Below are 7,449 nucleotides of genomic sequence, written 5' to 3' on the forward strand. Positions count from 1 at the left end.
TTTTTGTTTTTTTTTGGAAATGGTCGTCATTTATCATTAGTTCATCAGTCCCCTATTTGATTTTTGGGCAAAGTGTTTCCAATGGGATAGTGTGATCTGTAGACTCTCTAAATGAGGCATGTGGTTATTTTTCGCCTTTCATGGGAGATGGGGTGATTATTTTCGTTTTTTCACAAGGGATGGGGTGGTCATTTTGTATCCCTCTCTGTCTGGATGAGTATAAGGAACCTAGATCCTCTCTAATGACATTTAACCACCAGAATCAATCTCCCACCATCCATAGGGTGTGGAGATCACATCTGGGGTGTGGATCCATACCCCATGGATGGTGGGCAATCGACTCTGGACTCTGGTGGTTAAATGTCATTGAAGAGGATTTGGATTTGGGTGTAGGTAGTACACTCCGGCATAGAAAACAAATCTACTTGATGATTTTTTCCTTCTAGGGACAAAAGTTCTACCCATGGTTTCAAACAACATGTATTGATAGATTTGATTCACAACTCTTTGGTTGGTACCGTATCAACATAATGATTCATAATAAAGGTAAATTTGTTCAAAAATCAAAATTTTTTAAAAGAAATCTAAAGCAAAACCATCTGATACAAGTCAATCCATATCACTATACATATAGGTATCAGTTTAGACCAATATTGATAGAGGTACTAATATTGATATTCAAAACCATGTCTCCATCTCTAGCATGGTTTGAGGTATCAGTATCGTATCACCTGTATCGGTTGATATGTTTTGATTTTGTTGGTAATCGATCCCGATATTGTGCCAATACCATATCGATGACACGATACATTCAAGAGGTAAAATGGTTAAAAAAATCCACTTTTAAAAAGAGATTTAGGGGTAAAGTTGTCCGATACAATCGATCCATTCCAATACCAAAAGGGAGAACGAAGGAAGATGTATAGTACTATTTTTGCCCCAGTAGACGAAGGGTTGTTCGTGTCCAAAGTCAAATGTATCTCTTAGCAAAAATCATCCCCCATTAACGGAGAGGAAGAAATCCTTTATCGTAGAATTCTATTCTCTTATGATTTATAGGAAATCATCTCTTGATATAAGGTGGTTCCGTTGTTACAAATAAAAAGAATGGAAGTGGATTTAATTAAAATAAAAATTGTAATCATGATTATATACATAACATACTTAAAAACTCTAAGCATATTTGGTAATTATATTTTCCAAATGTTTGTTTTCTTATAATTATATCTCCAAATGTTATTATTGTTTTTGTTTTCAAATCAAAAAAATTTAATAGTAAAGTAACAAAGTTAAGAAAGAGGATTTCCCACGATACATGGGCACTAATTTGGGTGTATGAGAAACCCCCAATACAAATCGTCAAATAGGAGGGGTTTGGATGAGGTGTCACAACCTCGTCCTAGTAACAATAGATCCTTAGCATAATCATTCAAAGTGTTGGAATATCAACTTATTTACACAATCTAGCAATTAATACTATTAATTTGTCAATACAATAAATAATCAAGTTTTCCGTCACCCATGATGAAGACAGAATCACTTCATTTATGGGTTTTGGCACTTTGATGGAACTCCTAAACAATGAGAAAGTCGTTCGAACATTTGCACACAACAGAAACAAGTTGTTATGACCTCCAAAAACTTTCGCCAACAAAAAATATATTTTGGGTGTATGGATAGTCTCTTTCTTTCTTGCATTTGTTTAAGATCAACAAAATATTTATTAATACAAAAAAGAATATACATGATTAATGTCCATGGTACCAAATGGAAAGAAATAGTACAAAATTGACTTGAAACCCCACCTTCAGCATAGCAACCAGCAGAGCACAATACAAATCAAAAGAAATAATTTGGACTTGAGAATCCACTTTCGGCATAGCCATCCATAGATACCACAAATCAAAATAGGACAGAAAAACAAATTGTTCAGACAAATACCATCAGCTCTCAAAACAAAACCGTGGACTTTCCTGTGAATCCCAAATGATGTTGTGATGGACAACATTGGATTAAATGGCGAACTGAAAGAGGATTGCAATGCAACACTTTTCTTTGCCAATAAGTCAGCCAGCCACACACACAGTCCCTTCCCCTGATTGCTTTGTTGACTCAATCTTTTTTGTTTTGGTAAAGTTGGCTCAATCATGCAAGGCTTTAGGGCATTCTCTTTCCCATCTAGAATTTAGTGGGGCTTCTTAGGGTTAAGGAGGGAAATTTTGTGTATGCAAAACTTGTTTGATCTTCTATTTTAATCCAATTCATCTTTGAATCACTCGTTGTTTGAATGAAATAGAAAGCAATGCTTGTTTTGAAAAATTTTACGGGTAATCAACAAAGCGAAAGAGAAAATTTTTGCAATCATAATAAAGCGAAGCAAAATTTTGTACCTATTTTTAGTATGTGGTCCAATTACATACACAACTATACTTGATAATGATTGCAAAACTTTTAACTATATTTTTATTTAATTTTACTTCACTTTCATTCTAACCAAACACGCGCTGAGAGGGAGACGTCATTGGGGATTAGTGGCAACCTTGATGGCTTGTGTGCCCCAATATTTGCTTAAAGAGAAAGATAACAATTTCTTCATCTTCTTTCTATCCGGCCATGAATAATTGAATGTTGGTCCTTGTAATTCTCTATATGTAAAAAATTGTGGGAAATGAAAGGTGGAGAGCAAGTTGGAGAAGCTGTTCATCTTCTAGCCTTCTCATGTACATGACCTATAACTCCGAAGTCTCAAAGGCTTGACCAAGTATGCAGTTTTGGCCATTCCATCAATATGTCATTTTGTATTCCATTATGAAACTTGTGCTTTGTGAGGTTCCTCAAGGTAGTCTTTTGTCAATGAGTAAAAATGGAAATAGATTTTTTATATATAGTTAAAGGGAAAGAAAATGCTACATGGGTACGTGTAGTGCGCTATCCTACGCTCAGACACACGGGCAGGCAAAATGACCGTCACATCCCACGAAAAGATGGAATTTTATGGAAGCGCAACGGTAATTTTGCCTGCCCCTATGTTTGGATGCAGGGGCAGCGCATCGCATGTGCCCAAGTAGCTTTCTTCCTCACATAGTTAAAATAGAAAAAAAAAAAAAGAAAAAAAAAAGAAGAAGTTAAATTTGACATTGATGTGAACCTATTTTTGTAAAGTATTAGCCCAGGTTCTATGAATTTGTAATTAAGGGTTGAAAACGATATTAGTTTTCATAGAAGAAAAACAGGTCAATGAATACTTCCATAGGGGAAGAAGGACGAAAAAACATTGCAGGAATGATTATCTAATTGTTTATGATGAGGAATCTGGGCATTTAATAAGTGCACATGCAAGTTTGGGACCACACTTCGTAAATGTAAGTATCAATTTTTTACTAAAGTTAAATCATTTTTAAATGACTACAAATGTGATAAAGCAGGTGCAAGTTTGGCCCAACAAGCTTGAGCCCACTGAAGTCTGCGGACTGGGCCAGAGTTGAGATTTTCAGGCCTGAAGGTAGGGCTGGGCCGGGCCAACTTTATACATATAAATTATAATATACAATTATATATGATAATATCATACATTGGCTAAAGAAAAAGGCTAGGTTGGGTTGAGCCTAACAGGACTGGGCTTGAGCTTGAGCTTGGGCTACAATATCCCAGCCTGACCTCGGGCTGGGCTGAGCTAATGGGACCTATGGTTGGGTTAGGGTCTTAAAAACCCAGCCCAACTTGGCCCAGTTGTACCCTTATGATAAAGTATTCCTAATTATTCCCAAAGATATCGACTTGGTGTATGCAACATTTGGTAAGAAAGAACGCATCAAGCCTAATGGCTGTCCATCCTATCCTCTTCTTCTTGTTCCGGCGATAACAATGAACACCAACTGCGACGGTGACATCAAAGTGGGCATGGAGCTTCTAGTTTTTTCAAGTCTCTCAAGCTTTTGTAGAGAGATGGTTGTTTGCAAATTCTATTTAAAACAAAGGATCATCTATGCATATATAGATTGAAACTTGATCTCTGAGCAGGAGAGCTGTTAGCCCCATTTAATCTACCGCATCACAAATCCAAGTATGTAGCCCAGGAAAAAATCCTAGACTTTGCACTTGCATAGGCTATCCTTTTTTAAAATGTAAGTCTTTGGCCCAGTCTCAATCTCCCATCTCTCTCTCCCCTCTTTTTCTTCTATATAGAGGAATCCAAGACCCATCATTTTGGGTGGATCTGGCAAACTCTGGGCCCATGTAGATCTTGCAAACCACATGGACCAGGAAAGACCAAGGCCCATGAGAATTATGAAGCCTTGTGTAGGTGGCCCAAGGGTAAAGAAGAGTCCAACTTAGGTCTTCTACTCCTTGAGGCATGGTCCCTTGCCAATTGCTCTCTCACCCTCCTTTATGCATGCATGTTTGTGTATTTGTGCTGTTATCTCCTTTTAGTCACCCTATGAAATGAGAAGTTAAATGCCCATTTGTTTTCCCCCTTTTGTTTTATAGTTTCTCATTTTTTTTTTTTTTGCAACATGGGCTTAAGAAATAATAAAATTCAGGTAATTTTAATATTTATCCTTTAAAATTGAATTTTTTTTTTTTTTTGGGAGGGGGGGGGGGGGAGACATTTTCGTACACGATCGTTTGTACAAAATGGACGACAATGCGTCTAATAGGGGGATTTTGATTATTTTGACCAATCGATTGCTCCCATCTGACGGCCTTTTGGGTGATCGTGCATTTGTACAGTCATGCACAAAAAGTTATGCCTTGTTTATAAAAGGGATCAGTTTCTTTTCACCCATGGTGAAGAGAGAGTCTCCTCACCATGAAGATCTTATTCCTTTGATTGGCATGGGGAAGGGTATTTTTTACCTTATACAATAGGGGGTGGGAGTTAATGATTATAAATGAATCTAATCACAGGGTCACATCATCAATGGTGAATGGATTCTTCCTTCTCCATGGATGAAGAAAACTTAATTTTTTTTTTAAGCTTTTAACAATAGTTCAATACATTAGTTTTGTTTTCAATAATAAGTTTATTAAGGGAGAGGTTTCCCCACACTGGCAATGTAGATGGAATCTTCCACAACACACCAATCACAATGTAATGAATAATATCATCCACATGAGCCCACATGGTCAGAGAAGGAGCGAGAAAATAATAAAAACCAATGTGAGAGGGCATTTGGTATATTAGTCAAGTGGAAAACTTTTTCCCTTTTATTAATAGTGGAATTTCAGATATAGCAGATCGAGACCATGTCCTCTCTATCCAACGATCATAACAATCACATCATCTGCTCACATGGAACAATAAAGGAGGGACATGGAAATGAAAATTTCCCTATAGTAGTTAATACACAAATTGAAAGTGGGCCATCTCCACCATTCTAAGCCAATAACTAAGTAGCACGGGCTTGGCAGAGTTTGGGCCCAAAATCATCTCACCTAATTAGGAGAGCGTTTGGGCTGGGCTGAACTCTACGGCCCACTAGTAGCGTACTTCATGGGCGTATATATTCAGATCCAAACATTGAATTGTCAGTGTCGTACTCTGCTGGCCAGTGGCCATGCTTAAGTATCAAAGGCCCATGGACTGCAATGGTCACGGAGAGAATGATTACTAATACAATATGCAATGTGATAGTGGCTTCATAACTTTGGTTGGTCATAATTCAAATTCCAATTCACATGATTAATTTTATCACCCAAAACCAAAAAAACAAAAACAAAAAAATGTTCACATGATTAACAAGCCATAGCCACATTTTTTGACTGAAATTCCATAAGAAGGTATTAAATCAGAGTTTGGTTGCAAAGAAAATGTAAATATTTTTCTTTGAAACGTGAAATATATTTTACAAGAAAAGTCATTTATGGTGTTTGGTTGCAAGGGGAATGCAAATATTCCCTAAAAAGTGAAATATATTTTATAAACAAATACAAATATTTCTCTTCGCTTCCTTTCCCCCACTTCCCTCACAATCTAACGGAATCTCAAAGAAAAAAAAGTTGTCTGAACCAATCATGCAGGGTACATTAGCATCATCTCTCTCTCTCTCTCCCTCGACACATGCATGACCTCTATGCGTCTATGTTGAAATCATTTTGTTCTCAGTAGTGGGTTCACCGGAGATTCAAAGAAAAAAAGTTCTCTAAGCCGACCGTGGAGGGTACATTAGCTCTCTCTCTCCACGCATTAATGACCAAACCAAACCAGTGTGCCTAAAAAGAGGAGGACAGATTTATATACATGCGCAACTGTGAAAAGCATTGTTTGCTTCAATTCAGCAACTATTGACTTCCTAAGCCTCACACACAATGTAGGAGCTCCTCTATGAACACATCCCACTAAAAGACTTTTTTGGTCACACAGAATCATCACAATCAAGGCCCTCTTTGAATAACATAGTAAGTGCAGTAGCTCCTCTAAGGCACTAAATCAAGAATTCCAACTTAGACTCTGATAAAGGAAAGTAAGGGTGTCAATTTGGGATTGGAATCGGGAATCGTTCTAGAACTGATCTACTAAAACCCGAAACTAAATGGGACGGTTCTAGAAACTGATTTTGGGATCAGTTATTAAATGGAATGAGACGGTGGGTAGTTTTCACAATGGGTCCAGAACCGAAATATCAATAAGGAATTGGCTGGAATTGGAACCGGAATATGCATATTTACTTATGAGAAAAAGAACGTTACCTGATTTTCTGTCATGCACTCCTATACCCGGACACAGGGTCAGGGAAATGATCACCCACCCCCATGTTGGATGCCTAGGCATGTGCTCCCAATGGCCCCAACGACCAAGGAGCGTTCTCTCTCCCTTTACTTATTTTGGGTTAATTAATACTTATTAATTATAAATTATATAAGGGTTATCATAATTATAAAAAAATAATTAAGAATTTCGTGTCAAGTGTGAGACTTTGCAGAACCCAAAACCATTAAGAAACTGGAACTGGAAGTGGGTTATATCATAATTACGAAGAGACTTATATTTGAGTATTTGGGACTTTGAATGCCCAAAACTGATAATTAAGGAATCAAACCAGACTGTCTCATTATCAAACAGGATAGCACTATTTAGTATAAAGAATAATTATGAGGTTGATTCCTTAATTTAGGACTAATTAAAACCAATAAGGAACCATCCTGATTACCCAAAACCCTTTCGTTTGACACCCTTAAAGGAAAGACTTCCTCTATTGTCATCATAAGTAAAACAAAAGAAAAAGAATGTTGCCTGGTTGCGTGGTCCCTATGTCCATAACCCCCCCTAAATGACCCCTTGTCTCCTACAAAATGAAAAAACCTTCTAATTGATGCCTTGTGAGTCCTCTCAGGGGCCACGCAATTGGACAATATTCTTCCGAGAAAACTAATATTAGAAATAAAAATTTTCAGTGAATGTATGGTCGTTGGCTGTGACCATGAGTTGGTTGTCTTTCAGTACATTCA

This window comes from Telopea speciosissima, chromosome 5 (genome assembly GCF_018873765.1).
Source record: "Telopea speciosissima isolate NSW1024214 ecotype Mountain lineage chromosome 5, Tspe_v1, whole genome shotgun sequence".
NCBI classification, from domain to species: domain Eukaryota; kingdom Viridiplantae; phylum Streptophyta; class Magnoliopsida; order Proteales; family Proteaceae; genus Telopea; species Telopea speciosissima.